The following is a 15,667-nucleotide window of genomic DNA, read 5'->3' as shown; positions in this document are numbered from 1 at the left end:
CAAGAGATGAAAAAAAACGACCTAGAATAAGACCACATAAAATATGGGAAGATTAAGTGAGAAGCTTTGCTGGTGTAGCCTGAAAAACAGCCTGTAGATCAAAACAGGTGTAAATACCTTGGGCAGGCCTTCATCCTGCAGGGGGGAGATAAAGGCTGCTGCTGGCTACTGATATCTGTGTACATAAATATATGGACCCCATTTGTAGAATACTGTATGTTTCTTTCAAAACATATAATTTCCATTACAACGGTAACAATTAAACTCTTCTTTGCTTTCCAACCCCAGTAGATATATGATCTGATATGAGCTTGTTCTCTCAAAAGAGCATGATTAAAACCCCACTGCAGTCACATGCTTTCTCACGGAGAAGGCATATTCTTTGAACTCCTTTCAAGGATGAAAAATCCCTACTTTTTTTTTTTAAATCCAGACCATAGAGCCTTTCTAACTATTACAACACATTGTGTCACCGGGGGGGAAGAGGAATGTTTAGCCTCGGCCTCAGTCTTGTGTGTGTGAATATCTGAACTCCAGTCAGTCATGAACCATGAGGCCAAAGCTACAATTCCTCTCCCCGATTCCTTCTAGTCAGGCTGTTATGGCTCGAGATCGATGGCACTATTGCACCCTGGTGTTGTATTACCACACTAGTTCAGTCTTTTTATAGGCTGTGCCTTGACGTGCCCTTGAAACTAAAAGAGAATGAACTGAAGAGGATAAACAAATTCATTCATTCATTTGTTGCTATAGGGGGAATACCTTCCTTTCTAACATATACCTGTTTTAGTTTTCATAAGATTAATTTTATATGTATTTATTTTTAGTTATTGAAATATCAGAAAGAACCAGGTATTACAAATAAACCAAGATAAGCCCTTCATTAACCAGCACCACACATCAGACACCTTTACAATAGTATAAGCTACTCCATTAAAAGTTAGATATTAATAGTCTGCTTACGTTTGAATGAAATCAGTTCCCATTGTAAGACCCAGTTTAACATGGTATTCTATTATTTATTAGTATGGTTCATTACCTGCCTTTAAATGAAAAATGGCATCTCCCTGAATGCTGCTGAGAAGTTTGAAAGTATTCTTAAACTGCTGCTCCACAGGATGTCTCTAACACAGCTTTTAAACATCTAATTGTATAGAACAGTAAGAACAAATGTGTTTATTCACTTCAATGTCCCAACAAATTATTGAAACTGAATTAGCATGGCTGTCATATGGAATCCATATTTTGCTATGGTATTAAATAAAGCAATACAAGGTTCAGTCCTGTTAAATAACATATTATCACAAAGACTGATCATCTGATTACACTCACAGGATTGACACATGCACAGTGAAGCCTGGGGCTGAAGAATTTGCACCTCAGGTCAAACATTCAATGCAGCTTTTGACAGAGGCCAGGTTAAACAAAAGGTCATGGGAGGATCGCTGAATAAATACGATTCAGACCGAAAGCCTTGTGATTCAGACAGAAAGTCATGTGAAGTACTTGAGTATGGACATATTTGACCTTTGACCTTGCTCTTTAAGGTATCCCTGCCTTCAAAGCATGAAGTGTTTTTAATCATCGGTCATATAGAAATATATATTTCCTAGGACATATTTTCTCAGTCAGATGTATGCCTTAAGTAAGTGGTTATCAACCCTGTTCCTGGATAGAGTGACCCTGTTGCCCCACAATCACCAGTGGCCAGTTCTAACAAGATCATCCATTCGCACCGGGTCACGGGTCATGAGGGTCATTTGTACTGTTTGACGATTTCCTCACCTGATGTACTGATTTGCTTGTGTAGATTATAATTGGAAAAGCACTGCACTAAACTTCCTGTGCATAATGATGTAGTTCCAGATGATGATAATCTTCACACAGTCACCATGAAGTATATACTTGTTTTGCTCTCGGATGAATGACATTTTAGCTTTGTTTTCAATTAAATGTTAATGATGTGCCGAAAATACTTTTGGAATAAATCCTTCTAACTCTAATTTCCTAACAATGAAAGGTAAGGAAAGATGTCTCCATAATGGATAGCAATAAACTGTAAGAGCTCCAAGAACTGTTTCTGGGAGTGTAACCAACCAGTGGGACGCATCAGATGTCAATGCCAAGGTTATTTAAAGGGGTTGGATTTCTGTCTAATGTGGCTGCTTATTTGCGAATCATGGTTGCTTAATAGCAAAGTTAGATGCCCCCTCTTTTTTAGTTAAAATACTGTGATATTGTAATTATTTGCAGCAGCAATAATAATCTGCATGGTCATTATTTACTTGTTACAAAAATACTCGTATACTCCTAGTATCATAGCAATGCAACATAGAGTTGAGTTTCAATTGTAAATCACAAACTATTACACATTTGCTTTGTTAAGCTCATCTCAGAACAAATGTAAGCTTAATTGAGTTAAGTATTTGAGTTCATTAAATACTATTAGTTAATAAATCACTATTAGTTATGGAATGCCTCTAACCAAATTGTGTCGAGAGTATCCATCTATTTCACCATTCATGTAGATACCTTGGGGTTTCAGTTTGTTGTAGTAATCTGTATGCCACCGCACATCTGCTCCTGTTATGGTATATTATTCCCCTGAATCAATGTCTGTGCCCAAGTATAGTACTTTCTGCCAAGGTCAGTTACAGCAAGCAGCATTATTGGGTCACACTTTATAATAAGTGGTGGGAATTCCCAATAACAATGTATACATATCTCAGGTCAGGAATAAGACATTAATCACATGTATGACAAGGTAAAGTTAAAGATTGGGGTTGCACACTAGGCTTGGGGTTAGAGGTTTATACATGTGCTCAAGAAGAACAGTGAGGTATTTATTTTATTCTTAATCTCAATAAATATAAATACATGTACAAATGCATTTCTTATGACCAATTCACCTCTGTGATTACATTGCTGTGCAAATCTGTCTCATAACTACCTAATGAATAGCCACCAATGAGTACTGTGATGTTAATTTGTTATCAGCAGGTAGATGACAGTTTAGATTTGTGCTTACTCTTAATATGGAAAGAGTCTTTTTTTTTAACTTTTACAATTATCACATGAACAATTGTGCCCACACACCAGGGCAGTGCTTTCCAGAAGATTCTGCAGATGCTGAGAATGAAACGATCCTGCCTATGAATTGAGTTTACTTTCCCTCTTAGTGTTTCTCTGCCAGGTCTGAGAAAACTACTAAAGCTCATTTTGGGACCTCCTGTTTTCATAAACAGACACATTGTTCGGGAAAGCTGTCCTTTTGTGAGGGATAAAGAAAGAAAGAATATACAAATAATCTGATTAGTTGCATATTGTACATAATCTGCAGTTTCCAGTTATTTTATTCCAGTCACAGTCAAACAAGACACAATTATTCACTATTCACACAATACCTCTGTAAATTATATTAAATATGCATTATGTAGATCTCTGATATCTCCAAATAATGCGTTTATCACCTGATTAATCACTTTGCATTGAATTTATTTGTCAGTTTCTAGATAGTGTAGATCATTGCTATTGTATTACTCTTGTAGGCTTATGTTGTCTCCAAATTGAACAAGATTACTGACTACAACATAGTCTGGGCTGCTAATATAAATCACATATAGCAGTGTACAATGTGATGATTTCTGTGATTCAGCCCAGAAACTGTATAACTCCAAATTAGCAATTGTTCTCTTATCAATACACTATGTATTCTGAGTGTTAACTAGTCTTTAATCCACATGCATGTTTTATCTAGGATTAGTTTGGGAATTAAACCTTTGTGTAGAAATCTCTCTGGGAAAGTTTCCGATTCCCATTCTCTCTGTTGTTCCCTAGAAGAAACCAAGCAGGTGTCTTCGTGCTTCTTGTGGTATTACCCTCGATGCTTTTCAAACACTTGGTATAGTTTATTTTAGAATAGTAGTTAAGTTTACTTATGTTCATTGGGATACGTGGTATAAGATATTATTCAGTTACACTGGGATACTGTGGCTTAAACTGAATCTTTTGTACTTTTTAAATGTAAAAAGAGCTGCACCAGTGTTATCACTGCTGCCTCAGACACAGCAGCGTTATCATATATTAGTCTTGTGGCTATTATTAAAATAGAGTGTAATATCACTCAATGAAGAAATTGGACCTAAGATGCTGGCACTGTCAGAGGTAGCAAAAAAAACCAAAAAAAAAACCATCAAGGACATTCCCTCAGTTATCATGTCAGTCCCTGTGCTTTATCATTCTTTTCTAGGCCAAGGACTAGATTAGGAATTTCAAAAATGGAAAAGAACATTACTTCCTCTATCAATAACCAGTGCTTGGCATATCATTATTTTAACAATGGCTATAAAAAAAGGACCTATGCATTAGTTCGGCAATCCTCTAATGCTCAGTATTACAGAGTATTGTCTTAAAATGAGAAATCTCCTTTGTGGTACTCTTAAGCAAACTCTGACATATGAAGCCCAGGATGAAAAGGTGTGTGCAGAAGTGTGTCTGTTTAGGGGATGTTAGGTGAGTGGGGTGTAAAGTCTGTGGGTTATCAGTGTATTACAATAAAAGTTGTTTATAGCATTTCTGTACCATTCAGTCATTTTAGTAACTTTTAAAACTTAAAAATATAACTCTAATCACAAGCATAGCTACTTTAAATACCCCAAAGGAGAGCTCTTCTGTATTTCAGGATCAACAGAGAAGACCGAGCATGGAATACGACCATTGTCTTTTGAATCAAATATATTGATGGTAAGAGTTAATAAATAAAAGTAAATTTTGGCCAAATATAGTGAAAACAGGATCGTATTGGACTACTGAGTAGCTTCACTGGTAAAAGCCTCTGCTCAAGCAAGTTTTGGAGAATATTAAGGATGTCAATTGCATCTCTCCTGTGTTAGTACACAGTTTGGCCCAGCGGATTAAGTTGCTGGTTCCAAATTAAGAAGGCACAGAAAAAAAGAAAAGAAAGACAGCTCCTCCAAATGTATTCAGGAATATATGAATGAGTGTGATTTTCACTTAAACTCATAGGATCTGGTTCCGATAAAGCAAGTGCAAGAATTAAAGCAAAGGCTTAGAATGGAAATGGCCTGTTTCGAGAGAAGGATTTGGTCAGATGTAGCTCTGTAGGGTAGAAATATTGAATGGGACATTTGATTAGGAATCAGATTGTCTTCCAAATCAAGTTTAGCAAAAATACTTAAACATCAACATGGCATTTACAGTTAAATATTTGTGTGTGAATCAGCACCACCTTTTTTCTGTACACAGTGCATTAACCATAAATATTAACCAAAAAAAATTAGGATTTCTTTAATCATCCCAATTAGTCTTTTTATTAAGGTGTATTGATGCTTTACTTAAAGGTACAAGCATCACTTTATTACTAATATGTCTTATTATTCTAATTATCTTATCTAATTGTTAGACTGTAAATAAATAGTTTAATTTGTGCTAATTGACATCATTTGAGAAAAAAAAACTGACTTTGTGCTAATTGACAGACGGATTTATATAAAATACTGAATTCATTACATCAATGCTGTAAGATATTACAAACATGAAACAATAATAATACAAGGCTGTTTACCAGCATCACTTTAATTGTCACTAAATGTCCTGTGCATTACATCATATTAAATATAAGCACTGTCAGTTTGTTAACCCTGTCTTCTCTCAGAGATTGACGTTGTTCTGTGAAATACTACTTTCAGCATCTACAGAATTGGTCACAACTAACAAATATCAAATAGCTTTTAGCCTGTCATGATACACTGGGAAATAATTATTCAGCTTTAATGCAAACAAATTGCCTGTTTAAAAAGAGTTGTATTCGGAATGGTATTCAGCAGCAGAATACCAAGTGCTCTGTTATGGATGGCCTAGGTGCCAACTTTATGGGTAAAATACAGACGTCTTGAATTGCTCGTGTCAGGTGGTCTTTAAAATGTAGTTTTCTTATTGATGATTGTACAAATATTTTTAACGGATTCAGCCGGCTTGTCTGCTTTCCGAAAATGATTTGCCCAGATATATGGCTGGCAAAGGCTGGTAAGTGGGCATTACAAGTCAAATGTCAACCCTCAAAGCATCTCATTGTCTGCCTTGATCATGTAACTGCTATTATAGGAGACAAATCCAGTCACATTATTAAAATTAACTTCAAATGCGTTTAAGGATTTGACAACGCCGTGTCACAGATGAGTAAATCACAGAGTGCACATTAAATGTATTACTTTCAGTTCAGAGGTATTTCATAGTCCTTGGAAAACAAACACAATGTGCAAAACATACTGATCTGTTGTACACTGTCAGACATCTTTACCAGTTGTACAATTTGTGTCTTATGCAAATCAACAATTTTGGGGTAAACATTCCCTTTTCAATTGACCTGTAGTAGAAATTGCTCCCACATTTATAACATGTTAATTCACAAATGCACATAGTTTGGGATTATAATTTCCCCAGGGGAATATCAGCACAAAGGAATGCTTATCAAGTTTTGTCCAAACTGAAATGAAAACATTCACTTCTGTAGGTACCAAAACAGAACAATCTGTGTCACACACTCTTAATTGGAATTACTATTAGTGACTCAAAAGTATGGAAAATTGCTTATCAGGTGGCAATATTATGGTTAGTCTCTATTTTCTTGCCGGATCTACTCATTCCAAAGCAAAGTGGCATCTTGTCCTGCATATCCTTCAGGCACCAATCAAAGTTTTAATAAAGGCTACAATTAAACATTTAAATTAAATTTCTCCTTTCTCTTTGGTCTTTTTTTCAAACACAATTTTAAGACTCATAATAATGCTACTGTTCCTTTTTAAACAGCTGATTTTGAGTTCTGTAAAAAAAGTCTATTGAAAAGAAAAAAAAAATCCACAACAACTAGAACTACAACAACCAGAAAGACTGAAACACTGACACCCGATTGACGTGATAACATTAATACTAGCTCAAGTTGGTTCAGCGACTGAAGAGAATCAGCCCATTGATCCGAGGCATTGGTCTCAGTGTGTGGTCGGATCCCACTCAGATTCAAATCACCGCATCGGGTACAACCCCATCCGCCTGATCCACACAGCCCCTTAAAGAGTGGGGGTTCCCAAACGTTTTGACCCAGGGACCCCTTTGCCGCCCAGAATTTGGCTGGGTACCCCCACTCACCAAAGGATGGAAGTGGAGGGAGAGGGGTTGCTGACCAGAAAATAGTGTGTGTGGGGGGGTGCTGATGGTACAGTTGATGGTACAGGGGGGCATTTTGCTGTCTTTTTTGAAAGATAATCCGCCATTACATTCGTTTTCTCACGCTGGGGGTGCGCACACCACAGCTTGGGAAACGCTGGCCTAGAGGTAGTGACGTCTCCCTAACAGGCTTATTTCATGTTCTAGGAGCACTATTACAATACTAATACTAATGGCTTTTCATGACTTGCCAAAACAAATCACCACTGTGAAATGAAATTTGCTATCCAAATGCATTCTAAATATAAAGATAATATACCCTTGAAAAAGCTTTAAAACCCCTAATTTGTCTAATTCTAAGGCACAACAGACATGGATAGTATTAATGAAGTATAAAATAAGCAGATTAAATGTACAATATATGATGTTTCATTTTAGTTTGTAATCAAAAGAGAGGTTTCATGCCGGCCATACGATAGATTGATCCTCAGAAAGCTCTTAACTCAATCACATTAGTTACAGGTATGGTGACATGAGCTGGAATAACACTATTACTGTGCATTTATTTTCTCCTTTCACGCTAAATTACACAATGCTTTCAAAGAGAACCAAAGTTAATTAGTAGGAAATCAAATTAAGCAGGGATACCACAATGGTTCAAGGTCCACAAAGCAGTTTTTCATAATACTAAATAATCATAATAAAACACTTATTTGCTTCATTGGTATTCACACCAAGTGTTGTTTTAGTTTCTCAAATTTAAAATGAGAACTTTAATGATAAATATAAAGATGCCACACTCCCACAAGAATGCAACTGAAGTCACACGATCTAGAAACGCATAGGTGAGACAGACAGATAGACGGACAGAGAAAGACAGACAGATCAATGGATAGACAGGTAAAAGCTCAGACATGCACAAACCATTTTCACATTGGAATCACTAACTCACTATCCATTGAAATTGTGTATCCTGGGGTTATTTTAAATGCAATGCACTCTGTAGTCACAGTGATGCAAACTGCAAAATCAGATTCCTCGGGCTGTCCATGCCCTTAACATAAATCTTGTACTTCTTATATTATGAAATATTAATCTCCAGAATGCAAAAATGTAAAGAAATTGCATTGGATCTTGACACTTAATAGGGACATACTATTGGCATTTGTTAATATTTAATATTGTTTCAGTCACTTTTTCAGTTAACCTTTCAGAGTAATATGCTCACTGAAAACCATGCATTTCCACCATTTAATCTTCAACAGACAGAAGTCTGATGCTCCTTAAACATTAGGACTAAGGGATCAATGTCCATTCATTTGGCACTAAAATATCTGGGGGATAAAATTTAAATTATATAATATAAATCATCCAGCTTCTACATTTGCAAGTCAGATGGGTAACATTTTAGTGATTTCAGAAAATCAAAGAAAGATTGGGAATTTCAAATGTTCACTTAATTAGCAGGTCTCTCATCAATATTTGTTTGTGGAGAAACTTGAGATGCAATCAAAGAAAGGAAGGCACTTAATATGCCAAGTACATGGCAACGAGTACTACCTACAATCCTCCACTGCAAGTCTTCTCAAAAATGATGTGTTCCTCCCAAATGCATCGTCTCTAGAGCGTAGATCATAACAGTGGACACACATGTGCTCCACTTCATGCCTTTCATAACAGGGCAGGATTACACCGCACCAGCATTTTGTGAAAGTATTGGGTAACTCTACAGGGCTGTGACTGCGGCACATGGAGTCATGTGAATCTAGATATTAGGATTATGTATGCAGTTACAAAAAAAAGCTATTGTTGTCAGCTGATAAGGGATTGGAAAGCTCAGAGGCAGCTGGCAGCATGATTAGCTAAGAAGAAGCAGCTTGTTGTGTCCGAGGTCTGCAGCCGACCCCCACTTTGACCTCAAGGACTCCGGAGGCTTTGGTATACAAGTGTGTAAACTTGTGTCTTTAAGGAGCAAAAGCCCATCGTCCAAACAATTCCCAAATACTAGAACACTTTTATAAACCTTTTGTATTATTTCACATTTTAGATTGACTTCTGCTTTATGGAACTTCCATATATATGTTTTAGCCTACTGACATGTAGAGATCATAAAGGTTTGCATTTCCACAGATATTTTATTAATCATAGTAAAAATAATAACAACTAATAATAATAATGATGGGATTCAAACACTAAATGATCTGAGAGTAACAGATGAAGATTTTGTATCCATTAATATTGTTTTTAACATTTAAACCCCAAGAATGGAATGTACCAAATTAATAATTATTGAATAAACTACAAATATTCTCGAGTGAGTAAATAATTCAAGTAATTCAAAATGATTAACAGTAGTATTTTACAGAAGATTGAACAAGACCAAATATGCAGGAAAGAAACCGCAATTATGAGTATTATATTACTTAACAGATGCCCTTATTCAGAGTGACTTTCAATATATTGTGTTATTTTCACATTTGTATATAAATACCCATTTATACAGCTGGGTTTTTACTGGAGCAAACTAGGTACAGCACCTTGCTCAAGGGGACAGCAATCCCCCACCTGGGATTCACCCCACAACCCTCTGCTCAGGAGCTCAGAGCCCTACTCTTCACTGCTGCTAATGCTTGTAGATCATTGCTAATGTAGCAGGGGCAGTTCAAGGATTTTTTGTTCAGGGTGGCAGATGGGTGGCAAGAGATACTGTTGGGTGGCGGTGGGGGGGTGATGGGGGATGTGCGTCAGAAGGATGATTCACTGTCTGAAATCTCCTCTTTAATAATAATATTTTTTTAATTATTGCATTCCTGCCTAGAGAATCTTAGCTGACTTAATTTGGCACCATGAAGCTCCTCATGCCGTACAGTTTTATTTTCTTATCCTTTCTTACTGCCCTCTCTCAGCTGTAACCTTTGTCTCACTGATGATCGTATCTTGAACCTGGACAATTACCGCCATATTAAACAAACATATTTTCAAAGCTTTTTGGAAAAATCGCTGGCCTGAGGCTAATGTGGAGCAAGTGGAGGAGTGAATTTTTAACAGGAACAAATAATTACCCTCACAGTGACAATGAACTGTTTAAAACACCTTAAATTGTACATGTGTGAGGAACATGACTCAGGTCTCTATTACTAATATTATTATGCTGAAGATGGAGATTGGAGAAGGCAATAATAATTAATTTCAGGAAGATCTTGGCAAATAAGGCATTCATCTATTAGGATTGCGCTCTGCCTTCCGGAGATCTAGGAACACGTACTGACCACTTAAAGATGAAAGTTGTCCGGACATGGCCTGAACCTACATCCCTGACTGAAGTTAAGACTTTTTCAGGCTTTGTATCATATTAGCGAAGGTTTGTAGCAGATTCATAGATTAGAAGATGAAAGCCACTTTCAAATGGGATGTTAATTGCAAGAGGGCCTTTAGCAAATTGAAGGAAAGGTTAGTGGGCGCCCTTGTCTTGGCTTACCCAGACATTAGATAACCATTTATACTGATGCGAGCGATGCTGGTGTGGGGGCAGTCCTGTGTCAGGTTCAAGATGGGAAGAAATATGTTATTAGTAAATATCTATTGGGGCAATTGGGGCAGTTAACTTGAAGATTCAGTTGTAATTGTGACACTCAATACATAGCTTATAGAGCTAGTTGTCCTATTATAACAACGGTATACTGAAATGCTGCACACACAATGCAAGCAAAAGAGTTGTTTTCAATGCAGTCTGAGACAGAGAAGAGAAGTGCAAATACCTCTGTTACTCCACACATTTGGGACATGGGTAACAAGTGCACCATATGCTTGTGCTAAATCTCCATCCCCCAATCCAATTAATTTGTGAGACATTAAACAAGAAATCTACTGCTTTGATGCTGCTGGATATCCCAAGACACTCGTCTGACGGTGAAAGGGTAGTTGACCGTAATGTGAAAAGAGAAGTCAATAAGCAGCTATGAGTTACTGTGTGAATTTGACAGCAGACACATTCAGACAGTAAAACACACACAGAGTAAAACTAAATATCATTCAAAGTGGTAAGGATGATCAGAATTTGAAACTGCTATGACTATGCAACGGGATTCTATTGAACCCACAAAATCTGATGTATTCTACTAACTGTCAATAATAATACTAATAAAGACTAATCACTGAATCTTTATTCCCACTATTAAACCTACCACAATGAAATTCAAAAAACATTTGTCAGCTTTGTGCAAAATGTGTTGTCCTCAATCACACTCAATAATGTGTAAAAGAACAACACATTAGTTTGTTTTATTTAACACATATTCTTAAATAATAATACATCATTATTATTATTATTATTATTATTATTATTATTAAGAACAGAAGTAAGGGAAATGTATATAAGGAGTTGTAATGTTTGTTCCCTTATTTTGAGTTAATCTGGACAGAGACACCAGAAATTAAAATAATTAAAATAGCACCATTTGAATAAGAGCTGATTCAACTCACAGTGGCTCAAACTGCTATCCAATGGGACTCAGCAGTTGGTTTTGGGGTTTTGTCCTGTGATCTTTATGTTTATTACTATCTGCAGTTAAGGCTCTGCCTGTTGTTAATAATTTACCAAGTGTGGGCGAATACGATCAAAGTGTTTTCTTGCAAGCAAACAGATTTAATAATGCTGTGAAATGCTAGCCAAAGGCCGTTTCATAATCTGTAGAGTTGCAATATAAAAGTCAGATGCAGTCTGGGAAAAGTGGTTTTGGTGCAGCTCATGTGACTCCAGTCAAGAGTGTCTAAACTGTTCTCCACTGACCGGAAATATCATTCATTTGAGTCTTTTAATGTGCTTTGCTGACGTTAATGAACAATCCACTATGCTGCCCAACTCGCTAGCACTGGGGTAGCCAGTGGGGTAAATATATTGGAAATCTGCAGGGTCAGAGGATACATGAATACACGTAGGAATGACTAATCAAAAAATTACTATGATATTAACAGTCGAAATTGAAAGAATTCATACCCGTGAATTGAATCAATGTTATCTGGCTATTCATTTATTTTAATTAATATTGTTTGTTGCATATAATTAGTTACAAATTTTGTCTTTTCAAATTATGAGCTTTGAGAAAACTGTAAAGATACCTTATGACTGAATTGAGTTAAGACAGGGGAGTGTAAAGTTTGGGCTCTTGAAATCAATGAAATGACAGGCCAGCACTTCCCACACACATCTGGGTTGGTAGTTAACCTCAATGTTGTATAAATGAATTACCATTATAGATCATAAATCCAAACGTTTCTATTAAACAGCATGTGACAAGCACAAACCACTGAAACAAGGCTTTTAGCTCCCATTACAATTCAATTAAGGGCAACTCCTATTAAGTCAGATTGCAGCAAGTTATTTTTTTACATTTCTGCACAAACATATCTCAATTGCTTGTACATGTGATCATCAGGTTATATAACAGGATGATTTGTATTTTTTTTAAGTTTAATTCACTATAAGAGGCTCACAAATGTTACAGATGACCTAAAGTGCATTACAAGTGGGAGGATATGATAAACATTAATTATAATGTACATTAGGGTAAGACTGGGAGGTGGAGGAGAGATTACTCTAAATCACTGCAGTTAAAAAGTAAAAATAATAATGAAAAGCTATCTCAGTTTATATCTATCCTTTGGTTAAATACAGAACACTGTGATAATTATAATGCATCAGAGATAAAAGTTATTGGTGCTTCCCTGCTTCAGAATGGTTAATTGCATTTCCTCTCCCTTTTTACCCTTTTATACTCAGCTCAAATACATTTTGTGAACTTTCCTTACAATACAACCAATAATAAAATGTGTGTACATTTTCCAGTCCCAATCTTCCAAAACATCCATTCAATTATTATTATTGCAAGGAGAAATGACCGGTTCTTAGAAAGCATAGCATTTTAATACCCAAAAGGTAGCTGTGTGTGTAAACCATGCATCACAATGTACGATATATAAAAAGAGCACTAAAATAAAGCTGAAATTCGATTGTCTCCTTACAGTAGTAACTTAATAATTAAAAAAAAATATGACCTAGTTAAGGTATACCAATTTTCACTTTAGTCAGCCCAATGGTATCAGAGAGGATGTCAGTGTTTTTGGAAAATCTGATCACACTGTCACAGAACATAAAATAGCCGACACACAGTTCAAAGTCTAGATTCAAAAACTTCAAAACAATAGAATTGGGATCTGTTGTCTGTCTGGGTGCCCTCTAGTGGTTTGTCCTCTTCTTTTGTGTATCCTTTTATTTCCCCTCAGTAAAATCAGTACATTGCCTTTTAATTCCCTATGCTTTTACATACTCTTTATTTGTGTTAAGAAACCTAAACGATCAAACTTTTGCGATGTTCATAGAAAAGTGGAAGTGTGTGGTGGGAACAGGGGGCATGACAACTCATGGCATCTTCAGTTACGGGTGAATGGTGAACCCCATTCAACATAGCAAAATCACTTTATAACCCCTTTAAAAAGAATCATGTCTCCATTCTCTGGAAAAGAAAATGAGAGGGCCTGTCTCTGGACATCAGGCTGCAGATCTCAAGCCCCAGCAGCAATGGGAGGTTTCCAGTAAGACTTACAAAGAACAGACCCAAATCTTACACTACTGTGTCAGCAGGTCAGTGAGGTAGACAGCACCCAGACAGGCTCTAGAAAGAGTATCTGTTAGAGAACGACATCCTATGTATAAATGGGCCCCAAGGGAAGAGGCTTGTGGTGCCAAGTTGCATGCAAGTCTGTGGTGTTGCACATCGGTCACACAATCCCCTGGGTAGGTCATGGCATGAATCACAAGGAAGCTGTACATATATTTCCCAAAGCTTTTCCTCTCTGGTGCCCAAAATATGAGAGAAAATATAAACCGGGGCACTCATATTACAATCTAATGAAACAATTACATAGGGAGTTAAGCATTAAAGGCATTCACACAACACCATACCACCCTCAGAAAAGATGGCCTTATTGAGCACTTTAATCAAATACCAAAAGCTATATTCAGAAAATTAAGGAAAGGAATGGGGGAAATTGTTGCCATTTCTACAATTTCTATATATTGAGGTTCTACAGCCATCCACTGGGTCCCTACTTTTGAACTTTTGTAATGTAGGCAAGTGCCAGGTCATTTGGATCCCCTGAGGGAAAACTGGGAGGCAGAGTGACACTCCTCAGTAAAAGTGGTGTCATATGTTCATTAACTGAGGGATTAACTGGAACAGCTAGGAACAGAGGCAAAAAAGAACCAGGAAAAGGCTCAGAGCCCAGATGTACTGATATGACAAATGTGCAAGACCACAGCAGTTTCAGCCAGATCAAAAACACATTTGTTCTAAGGCATGCCAGGCAAGACTGCTTTAATTGAACACACAATCCAGTTCAAAGTGTGTATGGTCTGCTAACATGGCATGATATATTGTAGGTGTTCAACAATGTATATATCCTTCTTTTCAAATTATTTACATATTATTTAATGTTGGTCAGTAACCATGTTGTTTGGGTATAAAGCTGTCATGCCCACCTATCACCACAGGGGGAGCTAGGAGGTACATACAGCTCTGGAAAAAATTAAGAGAGCACTCCAAGTTCAGAAATCAATGTTAAGTGGTCTCAATTTTTTCCAGAGCTGTATATGGGTGCTCCTGACCCAGGTGAGTCAATTACAAGAATGAGCCTAACAGAACCAGGCCTCCTGAAAAGCTTTTGCTAGCTTGTTTAATTGCTTTTATTTCTGAATTTGTTAGGATGTAGTTCATTACTATTTTATCATTTTCTATCACTGGATACATTTCATTTGGTTTTTATTTCACTACTGGCTACTGGGAAACTAAATAAAAATCTCACTTTGTGGGAACACTTTGTGAGAGTTACTTGTGATCCCAATATTAGAGGTGTAATCCTGGTGTCTATTGGTCCATGTGAAAAACTCTAGGGAATAAAGCATACAAAAGTTACAAATTATTTGCCGATGCTTACAACAATGTTGCTCATTAGTAAACATATCAAGGGACAGTGAACTGGGAATTCAAAAGTAAGTGCTAATTAAGTAAAGTATTTTGTGAGCTATATTCACCTAATTTTGACCAGACCCCCTCCCAATCCAATCAAGTGAAGAAATGAAACTGAGTAAATGTATTAGAGTGGAAAGTGAAGCAAAAGGACATTAGGGGAAGCTGTGCGATGCTGTTGGGACAAATAATGCAAGGTTTCCATTTAGGGTTATTTTGACCGATTCTCTATCTCTTGCATTTAAGAACAACATGCTGTGTTTTATCTCTATTACAGCATTCAGCTTCAAAATAAGGCTTTTTTAAATTTTGTACAGGTCCAGAATCCCATATCTGTACAATACATTTACTCTCTAGTCTTGGAAGGTTATTTGCATTTCTGCACTGCTGAAGACCCAGAAAGGAGGTAAACAGGTTTGTAGAGCTGATTGATTGAATGGAGACATTAAGATGTTGAAATG

Source organism: Amia ocellicauda, chromosome 21 (genome assembly GCF_036373705.1).
Source record: "Amia ocellicauda isolate fAmiCal2 chromosome 21, fAmiCal2.hap1, whole genome shotgun sequence".
Lineage (NCBI taxonomy): Eukaryota > Metazoa > Chordata > Actinopteri > Amiiformes > Amiidae > Amia > Amia ocellicauda.
This window is presented reverse-complemented; position numbering follows the sequence as displayed.